This window comes from Lissotriton vulgaris, chromosome 2_2, assembly GCF_964263255.1.
Source record: "Lissotriton vulgaris chromosome 2_2, aLisVul1.2, whole genome shotgun sequence".
Lineage (NCBI taxonomy): Eukaryota > Metazoa > Chordata > Amphibia > Caudata > Salamandridae > Lissotriton > Lissotriton vulgaris.
In genome coordinates, this window is record NC_141688.1 from 336,153,141 (window position 1) to 336,179,245 (window position 26,105).

Genomic DNA, 26,105 nt, shown 5'->3' on the forward strand with positions numbered 1-26,105 from the left:
AAAATACAATCTTGCGCGCGGCATTGACTTACCATGATTCTGCGTTCGCTGATGAGTTTTCCTCCCTGTTCGCGTGTGCTGCAAGATTTTGGTAGCTGGCCGAGCGACGCCGCGATTTCGAACACGTCATTGTGACCCGAAACAGGAAATTGCGAATGCGAACACATCATTGTGACCCGAAACAGGAAAAAGGCATCGCAAGTAGGCTGGTTAAGTGGAAACAACATGTTCGCGACCGTTGCGACCGCATGCGCAAGTTCTCGTTCCCGAACTGGTAAAAAAATCTCGTGAACTTGCAACAAAAAAATATTTGCAGAATTTGGCAGATTTGTGCAAATCGCTATTACGAATTAGCGCAAATTCACGTATCGCAAATTCGCAAATTCCGCCCATGTTCAGTCTCGATGCTGGGTGAACATCTGACAATGGTCTGCAGGAACCTGGTCTTGATTTGTATGTATATTAACACCTCGCCCTGTGACTGGTCCCGCCATCCAGGGACAGAGTCATCATCGATAATGAGGCGCAGATCTGTCCTTCATGAGGTGGAGGGGTGTCAGTCCAAGAAGGGAACCCTCTAACTCATGATCCTCAGACCAGCCACTTAAGAGCACTTCTATAATAACTGGTGCCGCTCACATAGGGGCATCTTTATGAGCCCAGTGTGAGATGTGAACCCTCTCCTGATTGTACACTTCTGGTTGTGAGCTCAGAGTCAGATGGGAACTCTCTCCTGATTGGACACCTACGACAGTGAGCTCAGTGTGAGATGTGAACTCTCTCCTGATTGGACACCTACGACAGTGAGCTCAGTGTGAGATGTGAACTCTCTCCTGATTGGACACCTATGGCTGTAAGCTCAGTGTTGGCTATGAACTCTCTCCTGATTGGACTCTTATGCCTGTGAGCTCAGTATGAGATGGGAACTGTCTCCTGATTGGACACCTGTGGCTGTGAGCTCAGTGTTAGCTATGAACTCTCTCCTGATTGGACTCCTATGCCTGTGAGCTCAGTGTGAGATGGGGACTCCCTCCTGATTAGACACCTATGCCAGTGAGCTCAGTGTGAGTTGTGAACCCTCCTGCTTGCACACCTGTGGCTGTGAGTTCAGTGTGAGATGTGAACTCTCGCCTGATTGGACACCTGAGGCTGTGAGTTCAGTGTGAGATGTGAACTCTCGCCTGATTGGAAATCAATGGCTGTGAGCTCAGTGTGAGATGTGAACTCTCTCCTGATTGGACACCTGAGGCTGTGAGCTCAGTGTGAGATGGGAACTCTCTCCTGATTGGACACATGTGGCTCTGAGTTCAGTGTGAGATGTGAACTCCCTCCTGATTGGACACCTATGGCTGTGAGCTCAGTGTGAGATGTGAACTCTCTCCTGATTGGACACTTGTGGCTGTGAGTTCAGTGTGAGATGTAAACTCTCTCCTGATTGGGCACCTGTGGCTGTGAGTTCAGTGTGAGATGTGAACTCTCCCCTGATTGGACACCTATGCCTGTGAGCTCAGTGTGAGATGTGAACTCTCTCCTGATTGGACAACTATGGCTGTGAACTCAGTGTGAGATGTGACCTATCTCCTGATTGGACACTTATGGTTGTGAACTCAGTTTGAGATGTGAGCTCTCTTCTGATTGGACACCTGTGGCTGTGAGTTCAGTATGAGATGTGAACTCTATCCTGATTGGGCAACTGTGGCTGTGAGTTCCGTGTGAGATGTGAACTCTCCCCTGATTGGACACCTATGCCTGTGAGCTCAGTGTGAAATGTGAACTCTCTCCTGATTGGGCACCTGTGGCTGTGAGTTCAGTGTGAGATGTGAACTCTCTCCTGATTGGACACCTATGCCTGTGAGCTCAGTGTGAGATGTGAACTCTCTCCTGATTGGGCACCTGTGGCTGTGAGTTCAGTGTGAGATGGGAACTCTCTCCTGATTGGACACCTATGGCTGTGAGCTCAGTGTGAGATGTGAACTCTCTCCTGATTGGACACCTATGGCTGTGAACTCAGTGTGAGATGTGAACTCTCTCCTGATTGGACACCTATGGCTGTGAGCTCAGTGTGAGATGTGAACTCTCTCCTGATTGGACACCTATGGCTATGAACTCAGTGTGAGATGTGAACTCTCTCCTGATTGGACACCTATGCCTGTGAGCTCAGTGTGAGATGAGAACTCTCTCCTGATTGGGCACCTGTGGCTGTGAGTTCAGTGCGAGATGTGAACTCTCTCCTGATTGGGCACCTGTGCCTGTGTGCTCAGTGTGAGATGTGAACTCTCTCCTGATTGGGCACCTGTGGCTGTGAGTACAGTGTGAGATGGGAGCTCTCTCTGGATTGGACACCTATGCCTGTGAGCTCAGTGTGAGATGGGAACTCTCCTGATTGGACACCTATGTCTGTGAGCTCGGTGTGAGATGGGAACTCTCTCATGATTGGACACCTCTGGCAGTGAGCTCAGTGTGAGATGTGAACTCTCTCCTGATTGGACACCTATGCCTGTGAGCTCAGTGTGAGATGGGAACTCTCTCATGATTGGACACCTCTGGCAGTGAGCTCAGTGTGAGATGTGAACTCTCTCCTGAATGCATACCTGTGGCTGTGAGTTCAGTGCGAGATGTGAAGTCTCTCCTGATTGGACATATACGGCATTGAGCTCAGTGTGTGAGGGTAACTCTACCCTCATTACACACTACGACAGTGAGCTTGTTGTGAGATGGGAGCTCTCGTGATTACACACCCATGGCTGTTGGTTCAGTGTGAGATTGGAACTCTACTCCTCACACACTGGTCACAGTGAGCTCTTTATGTTGTGTGAACTCTCGTCTAATTGTGCAGATGTCACAGTGACTCAGTGTTTGAAAGGCAGTGTTTATAATGCTAGACCCAGCTCATTGATCTTGTGTGTGACAGGAAGACTCAAGGCCTACGCACTGCTCACAAACTGAGTGTGTTTCACATTTGTTCAGTTATAAAGTCTTGTTCATGGTATAGATAGTTATCAAGCAGCAGATTCTGCTCGGTGTACAGCAGGGTCACATGTCCCAGAGTCCATGCTCCTGACCTGCTGTGGGTCCTTGTGCCCAATGCCACAGTTGTTGTTCCCTCCAGGATGACTTGTGTATCACTGAGTTTACAATATAAAGCCTCTAACCTGCATCTCTCTGCTTCTCTTTCAGGAAAAGATTGCGGTAAGTGCAGCTTTCGTCTTAGCAGAGCGGTCAGTAGCAAAAGAGCCTGATGACGCGAGTGTGACGTGTACATGTGATTGTTGATAATTGTTGTGGAAAGGCCTTGAATGCCCACTCCTGAGCATGAACCTTAAACAATGAGAGACCTCTGAGGGTGGAGTTTGTAACACCTCTTCTGCTGCCAGTGATGGGTGGAGATGTGACGGGCCTCCGGGGTGACAGTGGGTGTCCAGGACAGGATCAGGAAGGCCGTCTCAAAGAGGTGAAGTGTCAATGACACATCTTCACAAACAATTAATAAAACCTAAAAAATAAAGAAGGCAGGACAGTCCTTTTCCATTCTCACTAAAAAAACACTGCTCAGAAAGGGGTGCGTTCGGGTCCAAGGATAAAATGTGCAAACATTAAGGTATAATCACTATTTATATGGACTAAATAAACCGTCTCGAAAATCAAAGGCCAGTAGAGTGAGCAAACTATACCCAGTGCCCAGATACGGTGTACATGAAAACAAACATAGCTGACTAGTGCCCGTATAGAGTGATTATGACATCAAGCATAACTAGCCAGAGCCCCGATAGAGTGATTATGACATCAAACAAAACTAGCCAGTGCCCCGATAGAGGGATTATGAAATCAAACATAAATAGCCAGTGCCCAGATAGAGTGATTATGACATCAAACATAAATAGCCAGTACCCAGATAGAGTGGTTATGACATGAAACAAAACTAGCCAGCGCACCGATAGAGTGATTATGAAATCAAACAAAACTAGCCAGCGCACCGATAGAGTAATTATGATATCAAACATAACTATCCAGCTCCCAAACGACACGCAATCTCTCTTAAGGCCCAGCACAACAGCAGGTACTTCAATTCCCAGCAAGGGAATTCAGGGGGGAGCAAGTTGGTGAAGTCTTGTATCCCTGAGACTTCAGGCAGGAGTCAAGCTCAAAGTTCAAGCCTTTGGAGATTCTTCTTCAAGTTGATGAAAAGCACACACAGTCCTCTTCTCCTTTCTTTGGCAATGAATCAACCACTGCAGGCCAACCCCCAAACACACAGCACAGGGGTAGTCTCCTCCTTCAGCTTCCTGGTTCTTCTTCTCAGCAAAGGATGGTCTCGATTCCCAGAAGTGAGCTAAAGTTCTGGGGTCTGGGTCACCCCTTTTATACAGCAAAATCCTTTGTCTCTGAAGGCAGAGAGTGTCTGTGGCTAGTCCAAACCAGCTCTATGCAGTCCTGGAGCACTTTGTTTACAGGACTCCTTCTTTCCTTTGCCAGTGTGGGCCAGGGACATCAGACGCACCCCAGGAGTTGGAGCCGGCATCGTCGGAGGCAGGCACAAGCCTATTCAGGTTCATTTATTTGTTTTCCACAGTAACTCAAAGAACAAATACATTGACAAAACCTTCACATATGCATACAATCAGAGAACGACCCCCAGATTCCTAAACCAACCTTTCGTTTCTTCACCCCTTTAACAGAATACAAACTAAACTCTAAATTAAATAAATTATACATCTTTGCCCTCCATCTTTAGAAGGAGGAAGGTTCAGCCTGTAACCATTCCACTGCAGTACAAAGCCGGGAAACAGTCATTGTTATAAAAATAAAGTATCTATGTTTAAAAGGGGAGTACCCCTCCCCAATTCAGGCCTGATGCCCAAGAGCATTGTAGGTGTTATAACAATCGGCACCCCAATAACTCTAGACAAACATCGCTCTATGCCATTAATATAATTTGTCAAGTGGCCACACATAAAAAAATATGCAACATAACCGCATCCTCCTCCCACATCGAAAATATTTCCCATCTTGACCAGTCCCCCATTTTAACATGTGTGATGGCGTATAGTATACATTTTAAAAAAGTTTTGAAACTTTGTGCTTTCAAGTTGGCTGACAACAAGACCTCTTTTGATCTAATAATAGCATCCTTCAAAGATATATTATCGATTCCCAGAGTCAAAGCCCATTTAGCATAATGTTTGTCCAAATCATCCTTTCTAAATGACAATAATAGTTGATACATCTCCCCAATTTTTTAACATGACGTTGGACAGCCCTAACTACTTTATTTGAATTAGATCTAATTTTTTTACGGGAAATAAAATCTCTAATCTGGAGAAACTTGGAAAATTAATTTTTAGACAAACTATGCTGTTGAGATAGCTCTTCATAAGACATCAGTGAACCACCGTTATCAAAAAAATCCCCAAGTTGAACAATGCCACTCGCCCTCCAACCCACAGCAACATTATCCCAAAAAAAGGAGGGAGAAGCTTTACGGCATTTGTAGGGGTATACCGGGACAATATGTCAACTAGGAAAAGCCTCAGTATTCTCTTCCATAAATTAAAGGCTGATATCAACACCTTAAACGTTGTTCGCTTGTAATAACTGCTATCAATTTGTTTAAAAAAACATTCACGTGCCTCTGGACCCAGCATATTCTGAAAAATTGAGGGGGCCTCTGCGATATTCCCAGTATCTTCCACCGTCAATAAGATCCGCATTTTTAACAAAAAAACAAGTGTAGAAATAAAAAGCAAAATCAGGGATAGCTAACCCTCCCCGTTCAATTGGTAAGGTAAAAAATCTCATGGCTCGTCTAGGTTTCCCCAATGCCTAAAGAAACTTAGAACAGATAGACGGCAAATTTTACAATTGGGCCAAAGAGCTTTCTAGCGGTACAGCTCTAAACACATAGAGAACCTTGGGTAAGACATTCATCTTAATAATATTGGTTCTGCCAATAAATGTAAGATGCAATCTAGATCACTTATCCAATGTTACCTGAATATTACGTAATAGCGAGGTCCAATTAGCATCGACTAGTTCATGTAAAGATGATCTAATTCTGATCCCCAAGTACATTGCTTCTTTTACCACTCAAATGTCATCCATAATCACCTTGTCTCTAATTAATACCTGTGTCTTAGTGACGTTTAGTTTGTAGCCTGATACCTGGCCAAATAAAAAAGGCGAGCCGCTCAATCTCTTGTAGCGCTGAAAGAGGATCCGAAGTGATTACTGCAATATCGTCTGCGTATGCAAACACAGAATAGGGAACATTTTGCACCTTGAAGTGCTTATTCAAAGAATTGTTCCTTAGTTGTTCAATAAAAGGATTTATATAGAGCGCAAACAGCAGCGGTGAACAGGGGCAACACTGCCTTGTGCCCCGAGTTATATTGACCGTCTCGGATAATAGGCCCATTGAAGTAATCCTGGCGACCGGTGAAGTGTACAAAACCTGTAGGGCAGTTATAAAACGTGAACCAAAACCCATCCGTGACATCAACTCCCACAGGTAAGTCCACTCCACAAGGTCAAACGCCTTTTCTGCATCCAATAATATTAGGCTTAGTTCCCGCTTTTCGGTCTGGGCAACATCGAACAGTGTCTCCACCTTATTAACATGCACTACTGGGCTCCGTTCAGGGATAAAGTCGTGTTGAGATTGGGACACTAAAGGAGTGATAATTTTAGACAATCTGGTGGCCAAAGTCTTTGAATACATTTTACCGTCAGGGTTCATTAATGAAATCGGCCGATAAGAGCCCACCAACTCCGGGTCTTTACCCTTTTTACTAAAAACCACAATAGTGGCTTCTGCCCACGATTTAGGGGCAGATCCCTCCTGTGCCGCCCTAAATGTAAACAACATATGTTTTAATATGCTGAAAAAATACTTATATATTTCTGCTGGACGTTTGTCAGGTCCAGCAGCTTTCCCATAAGCTAACCCAATAACATCTGCTTCCAACTCTTCCATCCTAATTGGACCATCCAACAACGCCCTTTCACAGGGATCAAGCTATGTTATAACCCCGTCCAAAAAATGTAAGGTATGTGCACTAGGCGCTAGCTGTTGCGTGTATAGTTCTGAATCAAACTGGTGAAAAAACTTTAGGATCCTGACAAACTAACCAAGCATTATCTTTTAATTCACCAATACGGCTCCAAGATTCTTTCATACGAAGGCGAAGCACCAAGCACCGGGCAACAGTTTCACCAAATTCCTGGATTTCTTTTTTGTGGACCAAATATTTCCTGGCATTATCCGTATTCCAGATGCCCTGAATTTTAGCCCTTGCTACTCTGTTGCTTCCTCTAGTTCTGGAACATCGCCCGCCTTTGACATAGCCCCCTGAATTAGTTTATTCTCTGTTTCTCTCAACATCGAATACAGCTCCAACATCACCTGCTTTCTCTTCCTATTCTGTTGACAAACAACACTTAATACCTCTCCTCTAAAACATGCTTTGAATGAATCCCATACAGTTGCATAATGAGAAGAAAATATTTTAATAGAAAACAACTCCTTGATCCACTTAGATATATGTCCATGAAAATCTTCATTCAAGCATAGTTTTTGGTCAAAGGAAAATGTTTTTACTGGAAGAAGATGAGCAGGAGCGGATACCCCTAGTAAAATTGGAGAATGGTCAGATGTAATCCTTGGCAAGATTTGAATAGAAGCCCCCCCAATAATGAAGCAGTTAAAAAAAAATCTAAACGTACAAACTTTTTGTGAGCAAAAGAGTAATAAGTAAACCCAGGATCTGGGAAGGATTTTGTAAAAAGTTCAACAATATAGCGCCATGGGTCCTGCCCTTCCTTCCCCTCAGGGATCTGAATCACTCTTAGATTGTTCCTGCGGGCACGATTTTCAATATCTGCCACTACCATCATTAACACTCATCTGTGTTGCATAATGCAGTACTAAATCCTCACGTGATGAGTTTGAGTGATCAGACAAAGAAAAAAATTGCCTGATTCTATATCAGGTAACTGCAATTGATCATCCAATGAAGAGTGAGGAAGCCGACTAGGACATTCATTTGCTTCTGGTAGGTTTGCTTCTGTGGCCCCCAGACTCGCCAATTTACCAGCACTAGCACTCTCTCCTCTTGTGCTAGCTCCAGCAGGTATTGGGGGTGTAATAATTACAGGATGAGACTCGAGGACAGCTTCGCCATCCCCCCTTCCAGTCCCATCAATCACAGCACCGGGGAGATGAGCCCCTTGCCTAGTGGGGAACACAGGCCACAATATCAAAAGCAGAGTCTTCATTTAAATTCGATTGAGCAGAGTCTTTTGCAGTGAGAGTGGGCTGTTTCCCCTTACGTTTTTCTTTATTTGCAGAGAAAATTGACGGTATTTTCTTTTCAGCCCCATCTTTGTTTTTGATAATCAATCAATCAATCAATCAATCACTGCATTTGTAAAGCGCGCTAAACACCTGAGAGTGTCTCAAGGCGCTGGGGACGGGGGGCCGCTACTGATCGAAGAGCCAGGTCTTGAGGAGTCTTCTGAAGGCCAGCAGGTCCTGATTCTGTCGTAGGATGGTGGGGAGAGTGTTCCAGGTTTTGGCGGCGAGGTAGGAGAAGGATCTGCCGCCGGTGGTGGTTTTCCGGATGCGGGGGACTGTGGCGAGGTTGGCTGAGCGGAGGCTTCAGGTGGGGGTGTGGAAGCTGAGTCGGTTGTTGAGGTAAGTGGGTCCGGTGTTGCATAGTGCTTTGTGTGCGTGGATGAGGAGTTTGAAGGTGATCCTTTTGTTGACGGGGAGTCAGTGCAGGCCTCTCAGGAGGGGTGTGATGTGGCTGCGGTGGGGGATGTCAAGGATGAGTCAGGCCGAGGCGTTCTGGATACGTTGGAGTCGTCTCAGAAACTTGTTTGTTGTTCCTGAGTAAAGGGCGTTCCCGTAGTCGAGTCTGTTGGTGATGAGGGTCTGGGTGACGGTTTTTCTCATGCAGAGGGGGATCCATTTGAAGATCCTGTGGAGCATACAGAGGGTATTGAAGCAGGACGTGGAGACGCCGTTGACTTGCCTGGTCATGGAGAGAGTGGAGTCGAGGATGACCCCCAGGTTGCGTGCGTGGTCCGTGGGCAACCAAGAGTCGTCCCAGGCTGATGGGGTGGGTCCGAGAATAAGGACCTCCGTCTTGTCTGAGTTCAGCTTCAGTCTGCTGTCCTTCATCCAGTCGGCTACAGCCTTCATTCCTCTGTGGAGGTTGGCTTTGGCGGTGTGGGGTCTTCGGTGAGGGATATGATCAGCTGGGTGTCGTCAGCGTAGGAGATGATGTTGAGGTTATGTTGTCGTGCGATGTGGGTGAGAGGTGCCATGTAGAGATTGAACAACGTCGGGCTGAGGAAGGATCCCTGTGGGATGCCGCAGATGATCTCTGTGGTTTTGGAGCGGAAGGGTGGGAGGCGGACGCTCTGGGTTCTGCCGAAGAGGAAGGATGTGGTCCAGGCCAGGGCCATCTCTTGGATACCGGCGTCATGGAGGCGTGCTGATAGGGTGCGGTGGCAGACCGTGTCAAAGGCTGCTGATAGGTCCAGGAGGAATGAGGGTGGCTGTTTCTCCTTTGTCCATCAGGGTCCTGATGTCGTCAGTGGCGGCAATGAGGGCGGTGTCTGTGCTGTGGTTGCTGCGAAAACCTGATTGGGAAGGGTCCAGGATGTTGTTGTCTTCGAGGTAGCATGTCAGCTGTTTGTTGACATTCTTCTCAGTCACTTAATCAGGGGATCCACTACGACACGTGTACCAACGCCAGCACCTTTAACACTTTTATTATGATCTTCTGCCATAGCCTCGCTCACCTCGATATCAGCAGTATTGGCATCTGCATTTATCGTATCAGGTGCACGGGGTCTTCCACACGCTCCCTTTGGGGGCATATTGAAGAGCTGCAACCACGTTACCAGCTCAAAAACCGAGAGACTCAGCGTTATCCGCCAGCCACCAGTAATCAGCCCTACTGAGCACCGAGCCCCACAGACCGTGCTCCACACGCACCACGGTAGGCGACTGGCTGGCGGCTCAAACAAGTTCCTGTCCATGAATAAACTGATCAGAATCCGAGCCACAATCAACGGAATCAGCCACCGGCAGTAATCAAGCAAATCCGTGAAGCCCCAGGCAACGTCAGACATCAGCCTCAGCGTTATCCGCCAACACCTATGTTGCCCCAAACAGCGCCAGCTGTCAGCCACCTGCCACCATTAATCAACCCGGCCACACACTGAAAACCACCGCTGTATTCCACACACTGTACAGGTAAGCAGCGCTAACCTGTTTCTTCCAGGCGAACCGGTCTAAATCCAAGCCGGAACATCAAAAGGCACAATAGAGTCACTCATGATTCAAATCAGCAACATTGTAGCGAGTTGTAGCAAATTTCTCCCCTGGCGCAATGAAATCCGTGAGCGGGAGCAAGAACGATCTGCCTACTTGTACGCAGCGGGCGCCATCTTGCCTATTCAGGTTCAGGTGCTACTTCTCCCACCCATCTACATGCAGCTCTCTCTATTCAGCTTTGCTGACTCACCCTGTCTCCTGGAGCCCCTCAGCCCCTGCCACTCAAAAGCAAGACAAGGAATACACAACCCAGCAGAGGCAGGCTTGGATAGTTAGGCAAAAAAATACCTACTTTCTAAAAGTGGTATTTGCAAAATCAACTGCACTAAAAGATGTATTTTATCATTCTGAGTTTAGGCATACTAAATTCGTTTTTCTACCATCTTCCCTGAGTCGTTTAGGATTATAAGATGTTATAATCAAACTACCCATTCTGGTCCATGTGAAACAGGTAGCCTTGCAATAGTGAAAAATGAAAATGGCTGTAATTCACTATTAGGACATTCCATACACATCAGGGCTTGTCCTACCTTATACTTATAATGCACCCTGCTCTTTGGCCTACCATAGGGGTGTCTGATATGAAGAAAAGAGAAGGTTTAGGGACTGGCAAGTGGGTGCACTTGCCCAGTCAGCATGACAGCACCAGACTGCACACAGGCTCTGCAATGACAGACCTTAGACACATTTTACAAGGACGTTTCTGTGGGTGACACAACGTGTGCTGCAGGCCCACCAGCAGCATTTGGATGTACACACCCTGGGAACTCCTGGTGCACTGTACTAGGGTCTGACAAGTAAACCAAATGGCCAAACATGGAACCACTGATTAATACATCAATTTACAATAGGGAGCACTTGCACTGTGGCACTGGATAGCAGTGGCACAGTGCCCAAAGCATCTAAAACCAGCAAAAACATAAGAGGCAGCAGCAAAAAAATGGAAGGGAGACCCACGCCAATGGTGCCAGGTCTAACGGGACAATCAGCCTGTTGAAGCCTCAGATTAATCTTATCGGGAATAAAGTTGCGCTGTAAGATGAGGTGAACTAGTTCATACATGTTTGGGACAGACAGATGTGATGTCATGGATGAAATGTCTGGGTCTGAGTATTTCATGATTCTTTTCCACTTGTCTCATCTGATAAACTCTGATTCTCTTTCCTAGGAGGTGGCGTCGTCTCTGGTAGGTTGAACTTCTATCTTCTTGAAATCAGGTCAGAAAAAGTGCCTGTGAGGCACCTACTGTTACACATGTGTCCTTAGAATGTAGTGTGACCTCAGGTGAGTGCTCCCAGAATGCTGCAGGGTGAGAGGGCAAGGAGCAGGGGGGACATATGAGATGAGGGTGGGAGAACAGGGAGGGCACTTATAAGATGAGGGTAAGAGAGCAGGGAGGGCACATATGAGATGAGGGTAAGCGAGCAGGGAGGGCACTTATAAGATGAGGGTGAGAAAGCAGGGAGGGCACTTATAAGATGAGGGTGAGAGAGCAGGGAGAGCACATATGAGATGAGGGTGAGAGAGCAGGGAGAGCACATATGAGATGAGGATGAGCGAACAGTGAGGGCACTTATAAGATGAGGGTAAGAGAGCAGGGAGGGCACATATGAGATGAGGGTGAGAGAGCAGGGAGGGCACATATGAGATGAGGGTAAGCGAGCAGGGAGGGCACTTATAAGATGAGGGTGAGAAAGCAGGGAGGGCACTTATAAGATGAGGGTAAGAGAGCAGGGAGAACACATATGAGATGAGGGTGAGCGAACAGGGAGGGCACTTATAAGATGAGGGTAAGAGAGCAGGGAGGGCACTTATAAGATGAGGGTAAGAGAGCAGGGAGAACACATATGAGATGAGGGTGAGAGAGCAGGGAGGACACATATGAGATGAGGGTGAGAGAGCTGGGACGGCACTTATAAGATGAGGGTGAACGAGCAGGGAGGGCACATATGAGATGAGGATGAGCGAACAGTGAGGGCACTTATAAGATGAGGGTAAGAGAGCAGGGAGGGCACATATGAGATGAGGGTGAGCGAGCAAGGAGGGCACTTATAGGATGAAGGTGAGAGAGCAGGGAGAGCACATATGAGATGAGGGTGAGCGAGCAGGGAGGGCACTTATAGGATGAAGGTGAGAGAGCAGGGAGGGCACATATGAGATGAGGGTGAGAGAGCAGGGAGGGCACATATGAGATGAGGGTAAGCGAGCAGGGAGGGCACTTATAAGATGAGGGTGAGCGAGCAGGGGGAGCACATATGAGATGAGGGTGAGCGAGCAGGGAGGTCACATGAGATGAGGGTGAGCGAGCAGGGAGGTCACATGAGACGAGGGTGAGCGAGCCTTGCGACCGGGGCGGAAAAGGGTTTATATGGTGGCGGTGTCTATCAGACACAGCCAGCCATTTTAGCATGGGCTTTAAACAATCTCTTTCCGTGGCGGGCCCCCAGGGACTCCGGGGGGTGGGGAGTGCACATGAGGGGTACCTATAGTACCCCCCAGCAGTTTCATGCACAACAAGGCAGGCTGTGCATGGAAGTGTAGAGCATGCTTTCCTGCCTTTGTGGCGGGCGGTGCTGAGCGCACCGCCCGCCACAATGGTAGGAATGCAGTACGCGCCTGCCACTGTGGCGAGCGCAACCTAATGCTGCCTACGGGACCCCCGCCCTTATGCCGGGCGGTCCCTTTCACAGACAGGATGTCGGGTGGGCAAAGTCTGCCCGCCATCCTAATGGACCCCTAAGGTTGGGCTCCGTTTGTGCATGGACATTACAAGTCCAAGTTACCAACTCCCCAGTTAGATGACAGTATAATGAAGGGTTACGTATGAGATAGATATATATCGTATTATCACAGACTTTGTACAACAGGCATTTATTGGACAGAAAACTTTGATTTCTTTTTTCTACTTCATTTAATGTATCTTGTAATTATTTCCAGCTCAAAAATGTTGCTTTTTGTATGTGAATTACACCGCTCTAATTTCAGTTTTTTTGGATTCCTACAGACCCAACTTGTAGGTTAAGAAATTCTGCTAAAGAATCCTGAGTAATACTCACATTGCAAGTAAGTGGTGTTTAATTTATCTGAATGTCAAAATGTCATTTTTACTTGCCATAATTATACTGAGAGCATACTAACTCATCTTGGGTGCCATGAAAGGAGGGGTGGATGTCCCATCTTATATTATCTAAAATACTGAAATGCCAGCACAGTGGTATGCAACGAAGGGTGAGCATTCTCCAACCTCCATCAAGGTACATATTGAATTCACATGGACACGAATCTCAAAAACAGCAGAGTGTTCCTGAACTGACTGACGGTATTTGTAGAGCGCACTACTGCCGAAGCGTCTTGGCGCTATGTTAGAGTGAACTAGGACATAAGCACAGCCCATTAGTGTTGAGGAAAAAGCAAGGTCTTGATTTCTTTCCTAAATGCCAATCTATTAGGTAGACTTCTAAGATGTAGTGGAAGTGTGTTCCAAAGTTTGGACGCTAAAAAGGAGAATCGCTTTCCCCCACAGCGTGCTCTTTTTATCTTTGGAATTTTTACAAGTCCAAGGAAAGATGACCTAAAGGCTGGGTGGGGACATAATGTGAAAAGAGGACGTGCACATCTTCAGGCCCCTCTCTGAACAAAGCTTTATGCACCAGACAGAGGGATTTGAGTTCAATGCGTCTTCGTAAAGGGAGCCAATGGAGATTCCTTATCGCTTTTGATGTTGGGTGATGCTTAGACAGCCCAAGTAAAACTCTGGCTGCCGCATTTTGGATAGCTTGAAGCTTATCTAGTTGAGCAACACCCATTCCCAGGTAAAGGGTGTTGCAGTAGTCAATTCTTGACAAGATAGTAGATACAACCACCGTTTTCCTCAGGGCGAAAGGAATATAAGGCAGAATCTTTCTAAATCCTCTTAAAGTAAAAAAGCAAGCAGACGTACCTGATTAATCTGTGGCGCCCAGGTGAGACTTTTATCAACCATTACTCCCGGATTCATGGCTTTTGGGACCGGTACTGGGGGTAAACCAGCAGTACTAGGCCACCATAGCTGATTCCAGATTTGATCTTTTGAACCAAATTCCAGGACTTCTGTTTTTTCAGCATTTAGCTTCAAAAAGTTCACATTCATCCAGGTCATTAAGGATGAAATGCATTTACAGAAATCAGCAGCCCGAGCATCTACCGACTCAGCTACAGACACTATGAGCTGCGTATCATCAGCCTAAGATACCACCTTAAAGCCATGGCTCTTTACCAACCTGGCCAGAGGGGCTACACAAATGTTAAATAGTGTTGGTGATAAGGCCGATCCCTGCGGGACTCCGTCCGGGAGGGAAAATTCCTCTGATCTGAGGCTGTTCCATCAAATCAATTGTTTCCTCTCTGACAAAAAAGATGATAGGAGGGAAAGCGCTGTACCACTGACACCTGCATGCTGCCGCCTTTGATTTAAAACCGCGTGGTTTACCGTATCAAAGGCCGCTGTTAAATCAAGCAGAACCAGTACAGCCCTTCCCCCTTCATCTGTTACCTTACGTATTTCTTCAATTGACAGGATTAGAGCAGTCTCCGTTGAATGTTTAGAACGGAAACCATGTTGCGTGGTATCTAATAGGTTATTTATCTCCAGGAACGACATTAATTCTAGGCTCATTACTTTCTCCAATACTTTCGCTGCAAAAGGCAAACAGGAGATAGGTCTATAGTTCATTTCAACCTGTGGATCCAGTTTTTTTTTTTTAAACGCGGACATATACCTGCTTTTTTCTTTGCAGTGGGAAAGACTCCTTCAGACAAAATGTAATTTATTACCGGAGATAAAGAAATCCTGATAGCTTCTGATGCCATATGCAGTATATAAGGTGAGCAGGGTTCCAGGGGGGAACCAGATTTAATGCTTAGTACCAATTCCTCTACCCTTTCCTCTGTAATTAGGGGAAAGGATTGCACACCTTCATGGTCCACCCTAAATTCAGACTGAGCTACAGTTTCTTCTCCTGAATTATTTATTGATTCTTCTAAACTTTCATACCCTGCTTGCACCTTGTTTTGGAAGAAGACAGCTAGTTTGTCTACAAATTTGTGTTCCGGCGTAAACTTAACCCCTTCCATGCTGCCGCGATTCTGCGCCTGTGCGGCACATTCTGAGCACGGGTGCCCCCAGCCGTCATCAGCACACGAGCACTGTAGTGCATGACGGCTGGGGGCCGTCATCAGCATGCAAGGGGATACCATCACGCGGGCATTTCAACAGGGCATTGGCCGTTTGAAATAGTTCTTTTGAAGAGTTTGCAGCTTCCTGGATTTTGGCAGTGTAGTAGGTAGCCCGTAGCCTGTTTAATTGCTGCCTTGTAGTCTTCCAGGGCTGCACAATACTCTTTCTTGAGACCAACATCATATTGTGATCTCCAGAGTCGTTCCTTCTGTCTACACTTGATGTTTATAGGTTTTAAATTGGGTGAGTACCAGGGAGATGAGACCTTTTTAACTCGAGATTTCTTGGCCACTTCAAGTACAACTTTATTGGCTGCTGTGTTTAACCAGTTATAAAAACCAGTGATGGTTTGATTTTAAGTCATTGGATATTTCCGGTCCCTTACTAAGTGCTGATACAAAATCTGGTTTACTTACTGACGTCCATGTCTTGTGTTTGTTATCCAGAGGATGAGAGCTACGTCTCCTGATAGATGTTGCTGGCAATATGTCAAAGTACACAGCAGAAGGATCAGTCCATGGTAACGGGCAGACCTTCCTAATCGATATGCCAGAATTGTTGGTACATATCCCATCTAACGTGTGTCCTGCTGTATGTGTGGGTTCATTAATGATCTGTGTAAAATCAAGGCTGGCTAGCTTATCTAGCAAGCATATAGGGTCAGAATTACTATTATCTTCTAAATGGAAGTTAAAATCCCCCAAGATTGTAAAATGCTCTGTGTCTACACAGGATTCCAGATAGCTGTCGATGGCATTCAGAACACCTGCTCTAGGTCCTGGAGGTCTATAAATGAGTAAGCCTGAAAACATTTCTACCTTATTACATTTTATAGAAAAGGATATAGCCTCCACATCAGCTATGGGCTCAGGCCCAATTCTGACCGTATCGTCAGAGCGGTATATTATAGCAATTCCACCACCCTTAGCCCCTATTCGATCATAGTTGACATCAAGATAACCCATCGGGATTGTTAACTGCCAATCTGGGTCACTATTCGCATTGGCCCATGTCTTAGTAAGAAAAACCAAATCCGGCTTTTCCAATTGAATCATGCATTCTAAGTGGTATTTGTGTTTTACCATCGATTTAGTATTGAGCAAAACCCAATTAATAAGCTTTTTATGGATCGTCCCACTGATCACGCCTCACTTTCATGTCAGATCACAGGACCTCATTCTGCTCTCCGCCTCCATCCGTTACGGGAAACATCCTTTACATTGAAACTTTTACAACGCAGTGCTTTTACAACGCAGGTTTTACATCGAAAACCATTACAACGCATTGCGCTGGGGGGCGCTCTAGGATAGGAAATAGATTTAATTTACTATCCAACACCTTCCCTAGTGTCCACGGGGACTGGAGTTGGAATAGTAAATTAAACTATTCACTATCCAGCACCCCAAAGCGCTATGCGTTGTAAAGGTTTGCGTTGTAATACTTGCGTTGTAACAGCATGCGTGGTAAATTTTATTTATTTTTTTTATTTTTTATTTTTGGCATTTATTGAGCGCGAACAATTGCCCGCAGGCGTCTCGGCGCTGTACTGAAATACTCTCCTATATGATCTTTTAGTTTTTCAGAGGTTAAATAGCCAAGTTTTCAGTTTCTTTCTGAAGGACAATAAATTTGGACTTGACCTTATGTTTTGTGGAAGCATGTTCCACAGTCTTGGGGCGGTGACTAGAAAACGTCTATCTCCCCAGTTGACCAGTCTGGTTCGAGGCACAATCAGGTCGTTCTGTCCTGCAGATCGTAGCATTCGAGTAGGAATGTACGGGACGAGATGGTCACATAGGAACTGAGGTGCTTGATGGTGCCGTGCTTTATAGACGATACATAGCGTCTTGAACTTAATTCGGTTCCTAACAGGTAGCCAGTGGAGACTCCTCAAGGATTCAGATATAGGTTTGAATTTAGGAATGTTGAGGAGAAGTCTGGCTGCTGCATTCTGGATTGTCTGCAGCTTCCTGATTGTTTTCGCTTGGGCGTTTGCGAACAAGCCATTGCAATAGTCCAGTGCTGACAGGACCATTGCGCTGACCAATGTCTTTCCTACATTGGTAGGGAGAAATGGAAGAATCTTCCTTACCAACCGTAGCTTGTAAAAGGCATTAGATGCTGTCTGGTTTGCGTGAGCCATGAAATTTAGGTTGTCATGCGTTGTAACGTCATACATCCTCTGTTACTCTCTGGGCATCACCAAACCCCTACTTTGACAGCATATGACCCTCAACCTGTTTTCCTCCCACCCCTGTTGTGCATCAGCCTTCCTCCTATCGTAGGGAGCCAAACTGAAGTTTTCACACCTTGCTTACCTTACATCTGGATCTATCCTATATTAGCCTGTCTACTACCACCCCTGAAGATTGGTGCAGGTAAGACCCCATTTTATATCTTACCATCTATGTAGGCTCAGTCTTCGACCTATTGTTACTGGCTGTTTTCCTCTCTTGGGGCAGATTTACAAGACCCTTGCGACACATTTACGCCACCAGTGCCTCACTTCTGTGACCCAGTGTCGTTGTAAACAATGCGCCACGTTGAGACAAATTTACAACGTGGCGCATCTAGGGGAATGCGTCATGTTGTAAAACCCTGCGTCACATTATACCTGCGTCAGGGATAATGTATGCAGGGTGGGCGTTCCATCGCAAGGCAGCCCCGTAAAAGTGACGCAGTGAAATCTACAAGATTCACTTTTACGACCCCGCTGCGTCAAAACCTTATGTCTGCTTGAAGCAAGCGTGAGGAGTGATGCAGCACAGCAAGTATAGGCTGCCCCTGAGCAGTGCTGGAGTTGCGTTGCGCTTGCGACACAACTCCAGCACTGCATCACCTTTACAGCAACAGATGCGTCACGTATCTGTATTTCCCTGCACAACGGTGCGCCGCATTGTAAATGTGGCGCATCCATGGTGGCGCAAGGTTTTTTTTATGTGACGCAACTTAACTGACCCATCTCTGCTGATATGCAGAGATGCATCAGATCTTGTAAATCTGCCCCTTGGCTTATAGTGGACAGTGTATTTTATTTTTCTGCGGGATTTTGTTGGTCTTAGCTGGGCCTATTCTGTAGGGGTATTGAGTGGCTGTTGTTACAATGGGCCAACGTGTACCGGGTGGACCAACCCCAAAGGAATCCGCGAACACAGTGACCACTACAGATGCTTCCCTGCAGCGAGCCATCGGGTCCTGGACAAGGGAATTGTACTTGCCATCCGTCGGTTATCTCGATCCCCGGTTCCCCCTTTCTCGCACAGCACTGTTGCCCCCTCATACTCAGGGTCACCAGTTTTAGCACACAATCCTTGTGCCAGTCAGGTAGACATGGCACAAGTTTTGACCAAAGCTGCCCGCCCGTGCACAACAACCTCTGCCACACTGATCTGTGTCCAGTTACCAGGGCCTCAGAAGGCATGTACAATCCCCGGTGTGAGACCCGGGACGAGGAGGGGAGCAGGTGGGATAAGAGGAAGTGCCCCCCATCGGGGGGGGCACTGCAAAGAAGTGAAAAAGTACCGCCCGCACTATAACTCGTGAGTGCCCACTAAAGAGCCTAGCATGGACTGGACACTTTTGTTTGACACGTTTCGGACCGCTTTGCTATCTGCATTGGATTCCAAACTAGACGCAATCCTACTTCGCTTCTCTGCGATTGAGGATAGCCTGATCACACTGACTGCTTCATCACAAGGGGTATAGTTTTTTTATTAGTAAACAGTGTGATTACTTAAAATCATTACAGTATAAGATACAATGAACTTCAATAAAGTACAATGAAATAGCCCCCCCCCCCCGTTCTCAGCCAAAACCAAGTAAAACCGTTGGTGCAACTATATAGTCACAAGTCTAACTGTGTTCACTACTATTGTACGTTATTAAAAGAATAAGGGTTTTGAATTCACCATGAGACCACGCTTACTAGAGTCTGAGAGACGCATAAAAGTTCGACATCATCAGTCACACTGCGGACTTCATCAGACCCTTAGTCGACCCGGGTTAAATACCTCAGTCCGATGGTTCCAATTACTTTTCAGCATCTCCCCAAATTAACTGTAGGCTGACAACTTTGGGGCGACGAGGAAAGCGCTAAGCCCACTGTCGGGGCCCATCGGAATAGTAGCCTTTAGTTGGGAGTCGAGTGCCATTTTAACTTGATGGATGAACTTGCCTATCCTGGCTAATAAGCAGGTCGTGGATTCTGAGAAACACCAGTCCGAGGCCTCTCTGCATGTTCTATGGCCCAGAATCCGAAATGCCGGACGCAATAATGGCTGTCGGTCGCTGGCCAACTTTGTGCAGCAACATAGCAGATGTAGCTAGGATTCTCTGCGATAGTTGCAAAGTCGGCAGGCAACGGCTCCGTCCGTGCGTGCCCAAGTTGGGTTAAAGTCCGCAATCCTGAGGGCCAAAAGGCGCATAAACAGAATTTTCTGTCTTACCTTGGTTGATAATGAATCTTGCTGGTATGGTTGGGGTTTACCGGGGATATAGGACTTGCCCAGGGCCAGCGTTAGTGGATTCTGCCGGAGCGAGGAAAGGTCAAGCTCAAAGGAAATAGACTGCACTTGGCGCTTAACGGTTTGGGCCAAGCGGAATATGGAATTTCATGAAGATGCAGGCTCCTTCCCTCGATTTTCAGAACTTCAATGGCTAGTTCCACCTTGGAGTGCCATGGGGAGCCTGCATCACCAAAGATGGTTTTTAGCGAGTGCTTTAAGGTGTTTTCGGGCGATTTCAGAACTCTAATGTAATATTTTAGCAAATCCCCCAGTAGTGCCAGCTCAGGTCGTTTCAGGCCTATTTCTAGTCTGAGCCTGTTGTTCCGTGCCTGTCTAGGGGCCCGTAGCATCATCTTGTATGCATTCATCTGGGCCGCTTGGACCACATTCTCAAAAGCCCCTGGGTAGGCTATATGGCCATACATGATGGCGGGGATCAATTTAGCCCTAAGTACTGTCAACATCGGATCTGCAGAGGGACTGGCCAAGCCATGGCTTAAACGTCTTAGAGACGATATTATTTTGTCTATTTTGGGTTTAAGCTCCTTCAGGTGTTTAGCTGCAGTGGCCCTCTCTGATACCCATGTACCCAGATAGTTGTAAGATGGGGCCGTGGTGATTCGGTGCTCACCCAGGGACCATGAAGCTGTTATTTTGTGATGTTATTTGCCAAAGATTACTATGTAGGTCTTGCTCACATTAATATGTAGCTCATTCTCCTTGTTGTAGACTGTTTAAGGCTCTTTGAAGCCCTACCCTGGTGTGGTCCATGATTACTGTATCATCTGCATACTGGAGCGTTCCCAGGACCAGCTTCCCCAGTCTAGGGGGTGCTAGGTTGGCATCTTTCAGGGCTTGCCCCATGTCTGCTGTGTACAGATGAAAAAGCAGGGGGGCCAAAACACACCCCTGCTTTACACCAGAGTTGGTGGCAATTCTTGTGGGTGTAATTGTAGAGCTTAGTTTCACCTGGACCCAGGTCCCCTCATAAAGTGCTTTTATGGCTTTTAGCAGATCTTTGAGGATCCCCCAGGTCTCTAGTTTTGCCCAGAGCCGGCTTCTGTTCACTCGGTCAAAGGCCGTTGAATAGTCTATAAAGCAACAGAACAGGGGCAGCTTATTCCTCGTGTTAGCCTTCTTAGCGAGGTACGTAAGCGCTATGATGTTATCCAGCGTGGAACTGTTAGCCCTGAAGCCAGTCTGTGATGGCAGAAGAATGCCGTTCTTATCCACCCAGGTCTCCAGGTCCTTTAGGAGAAGGCGGGCATATACCTTAGATTCAATGTCAAGAAGGGCTATGAGTCTGTAATTAGCCGGGTTCGAGTGATCGCCTTTTTTATGAATAGGAAATAGGGTTGAGCCTTTCCAGGAAAATGGCAAGATTGCGGTTGCGAAAGAGTGGTTGAATAAAGGAGTAAGTTTGGTTGCAAAGAAGGCTGATCACACTGACTGCTTCATCACAAGGGGTATATACAACGCTGCCCTCAGGGCTTCCAACTTCAAAGGACATGTGCAACAGCTCAGGTGGGACTGGCCAGGAGCCGCGCCCCACGTCTTCTCACAGGCTCATGCCGAAAGTAGCTATAGAGCGACGTGTCCTCCCGTGCCAACAGTACGCTCTGCCACAGCAGCACCAGCTTCCACCAGTACTAAACGACTAGCAAGACCAGTAAACTGGAAGGGGGGTCCCGAATTTAGAGTCTCATCAGACTCTAGGTCCCGCACAGAGTGGTATAAATTGTCTTCTAGATGAAAGTTGAGGTGGGATGACCTCAGGGGTCTTTAGCAACACCACTCTGCGTCGCTGCATCGTTCATTTGCCCTCCCAGTTGACCCTGCTTGTAGTGGTCTTGGCCAATGTTCCCACACTCGATCCGGGTTCGAGGGAAGGCTTTGACCAATTGAAGAACAAGGATGTGCACTGGTTAAGTTTGAATATCGCCCCGGGCCGAGGGTGGAAAATCATATTGGGTGGGAAGCTCCAGGAAAGGATGGGCAGGGGATTGTGCCGTTATTAACTTTAAAAATCCTTTTATGGTATTCAGAATTTTACATTTAGCTGCGCAATGTAATCATAAAAGCCAGAATTTGGCTATTGTGGCATTGCCGATAGGCTACCTTACCAGGTCTTTCAATGATCCATTGTCACCTTTTGGGAACCCACAGGGACTCACATGAACCAGAAGGAGGCAATACCAGTTTTAAGCTTGTCTAACAGGTTCACCCCCCTGAGCTCATTTGAATCTTGTGACTGTCTGTCTGTCTGTCTGTCCCACAGGATCCTGCAGTCCTCCCCCCACAGGAGACGGCAATGCCATCGGTCTGGGGCCTTCACGATTGCGAGGGGTGTACGTTTATTTCTTGGAATATTGCAGGGCTTGCGAGCAAGATTGATGACGCTGTCTGGCTGCTTTTTGTTAAAGGATTTGACGTAATATGCCTTCGGGAAACTTGGGCTGTCGAGGACTGATTCCATGGAAGGTTAGAAAACATTTTTTGTACCAGCTGCCCCATCTAGGATAGGGAGAGCTAGTGGGGCTGGTAACCTTTGTTTCATTAGCAATAAAGGGGGGAGTAGTCACATTGCCCCCACTTCACCCACCGTACGAGCAATGGTATTAACTAGTGGAACGAACAAGCTCCTGCTTTTAAACTCTATAACGCAGGAGCCGCGGAAACAGATGCATGTAGCATCACCCGGCTGGGCTCCCACTGAGGAACATCACCCGGCTGGGCCCCCACCGAGGTGCATCACCCGGCTGGGCTCCCACTGAGGAACATCACCCGGCTAGGCTCCCACTGAGGAACATCACCCGGCTGGACTCCCACTGAGGTACATCACCCGGCTGGGCTCCCACTGAGGTACATCACCCGGCTGGGCCCCCACTGAGGTGCATCACCCGGCTGGGTCCCCACTGAGGTACATCACCCGGCTGGGCTCCCACTGAGGTACATCACCCGGCTGGGCTCCCACTGAGGTACATCACCCGGCTGGGCTCCCACTGAGGTACATCACCCGGCTGGGCCCCCACTGAGGTGCATCACCCGGCTGGGTCCCCACTGAGGTACATCACCCGGCTGGGCTCCCACTGAGGTACATCACCCGGCTGGGCTCCCACTGAGGTACATCACCCGGCTGGGCCCCCACTGAGGTGCATCACCCGGCTGGGCCCCCACTGAGGAACATCACCCGGCTGGGCTCCCACTGAGGAACATCACCCGGCTGGGCTCCCACTGAGGAACATCACCCGGCTGGACTCCCACTGAGGTACATCACCCGGCTGGGTCCCCACTGAGGTACATCACCCGGCTGGGCTCCCACTGAGGTACATCACCCGGCTGGGCCCCCACTGAGGTGCATCACCCGGCTGGGCCCCCACCGAGGTGCATCACCCGGCTGGGCTCCCACTGAGGAACATCACCCGGCTAGGCTCCCACTGAGGAACATCACCCGGCTGGACTCCCACTGAGGTACATCACCCGGCTGGGCTCCCACTGAGGTACATCACCCGGCTGGGCCCCCACTGAGGTGCATCACCCGGCTGGGTCCCCACTGAGGTACATCACCCGGCTGGGCTCCCACTGAGGTACATCACCCGGCTGGGCTCCCACTGAGGTACATCACCCGGCTGGGCTCCCACTGAGGTACATCACCCGGCTGGGCCCCCACTGAGGTGCATCACCCGGCTGGGTCCCCACTGAGGTACATCACCCGGCTGGGCTCCCACTGAGGTACATCACCCGGCTGGGCTCCCACTGAGGTACATCACCCGGCTGGGCCCCCACTGAGGTGCATCACCCGGCTGGGCCCCCACTGAGGAACATCACCCGGCTGGGCTCCCACTGAGGAACATCACCCGGCTGGGCTCCCACTGAGGAACATCACCCGGCTGGACTCCCACTGAGGTACATCACCCGGCTGGGTCCCCACTGAGGTACATCACCCGGCTGGGCTCCCACTGAGGTACATCACCCGGCTGGGCCCCCACTGAGGTGCATCACCCGGCTGGGCCCCCACTGAGGTGCATCACCCGGCTGGCCCCCACTGAGGTACATCACCCGGCTGGGCCCCCACTGAGGTGCATCACCCGGCTGGGTCCCCACTGAGGTACATCACCCGGCTGGGCTCCCACTGAGGTACATCACCCGGCTGGGCTCCCACTGAGGTACATCACCCGGCTGGGCCCCCACTGAGGTGCATCACCCGGCTGGGCCCCCACTGAGGAACATCACCCGGCTGGGCTCCCACTGAGGAACATCACCCGGCTGGGCTCCCACTGAGGAACATCACCCAGCTGGACTCCCACTGAGGTACATCACCCGGCTGGGTCCCCACTGAGGTACATCACCCGGCTGGGCTCCCACTGAGGTACATCACCCGGCTGGGCTCCCACTGAGGTACATCACCCGGCTGGGCCCCCACTGAGGTGCATCACCCGGCTGGGCCCCCACTGAGGTGCATCACCCGGCTGGCCCCCACTGAGGAACATCACCCGGCTGGGCCCCCACTGAGGTGCATCACCCGGCTGGGCCCCCACTGAGGAACATCTACGGCTGGGCCCCCACTGAGGTACATCACCCGGCTGGGCTCCCACTGAGGTACATCACCCGGCTGGGCTCCCACTGAGGTACATCACCCGGCTGGGCTCCCACTAAGGTACATCACCCGGCTGGGCTCCCACTGAGGTACATCACCCGGCTGGGCTCCCACTGAGGTACATCACCCGGCTGGGCTCCCACTGAGGAACATCACCGTGAGTGGGCAGAACCATTCTAACATACCTATAGAAGGGGGTTTTAACACTCACATGTGTGTGGACATCAGGCGAGAGGAGGGCACTCGAAGCCGCTTTGCTCATGGAACACACCTCCCGGGGCACCCTACTTAAAGCTATCTCTCATGAGTTTGATTTATTTTATTTACTTATTTGCCTTATAAAGCACACTATCACCTTGCAGGCATCCTGGCGCTAGGCTCAAAAAGGGGGGGGGGGGGAGTCAGGTCAGGCCGGTCAAAACTGAGTTACTTGGGAAACAGCCAAGTTTTAACCCTTTTCCTAAAAGGAAGAAGCTCCTTGATTTGCCTGATCTCATACGGGAACGTGATCCATAGTTTGGCAGCTGCTACCTCAAAGGATCTACCCCCTGATCTGACCTTCCTAAACCTAGGCACTCTCACCAATCTGGCCGATGAGGAGCCAATCAGCCTAGATGGGGTGCACCAATCACATTTAGATTGCAGAGGTAAAGGTCCTATCCCACGAAGAGCCTTAAAGACGAGACAGAGGGACTTGAATTGTACCCTCTGCCTCAAGGGGAGCCAGTGAAGTCCCGCCAGAGCTGCCGGCGCAGGCGATTCAACACCTGCTACAAACAAGCTGCCTCCGGAGACACTGATACTGTCCCTACCTTTATCAGGAGAGCGTCTGAGACATTGATTGATTTTATTTTCGCCTCTACACCACTTTATTATTACATCTTTGACCTCTCCATTACGGCACGCCTACACAGCCATCATAACCCTGTGCTTTGACAGGATGGACTCGGGTGATTACAAATTTAAGGTGGGTCTGGGGGTTCCCCTAAAAGCCGTGGAAGTGAGGAGGAGATTAAAGTGGGGTTAAATCATGCCCGAACAGTTACACGAGTCCCTTAACTCAGTGCAACTGGGAATTTGCTATTTGTGTAGACAGTGAGGCTGATCCTTTGGACATTATGCAGGCCTTTGGAGTTTGTCGGGTGCCATAGTGAACCAATTACGGACTCCAGGTAGGTGCACACCGCACTTGAGACTGAGAGGGTTCAACTCTGGGAGCTCCCTTGCCTCTGGGAAATTAAAGAGGGCGTGGGAGCGACACCTCGCGACCCCTTGATTGTTAAGAGCCTTCGAAGAGCCTATAAGGCTCCCCTGGCAAAGCGTGAGTCTGCCCTGAAAGAGGAGGCTTGATCAGAACTGGGAGAGGCCAGCATTTTGGGTAATAGATCCAAGTTCTGGAGCGTTATCAACACCCCTTTTTAGTAGGCAACACCGATAATTGAATGG

The 26,105-nt window shown here is 48.5% G+C and overlaps 1 long non-coding RNA gene across 1 annotated transcript in view; it reads left to right on the forward strand.

The window, feature by feature from the left end:
* Window positions 1-11,410: 11,410 nt before the first annotated feature.
* Window positions 11,411-26,105, forward strand: part of LOC147729433 (uncharacterized) — a 31,970-nt gene continuing 17,275 nt past the window's right edge. Inside the window, exons 1-2 of the long non-coding RNA XR_015309220.1 lie at window positions 11,411-11,528; window positions 13,347-13,405. This is a non-coding gene — a long non-coding RNA (uncharacterized LOC147729433). The remainder of the gene's footprint in view (window positions 11,529-13,346; window positions 13,406-26,105) is intronic.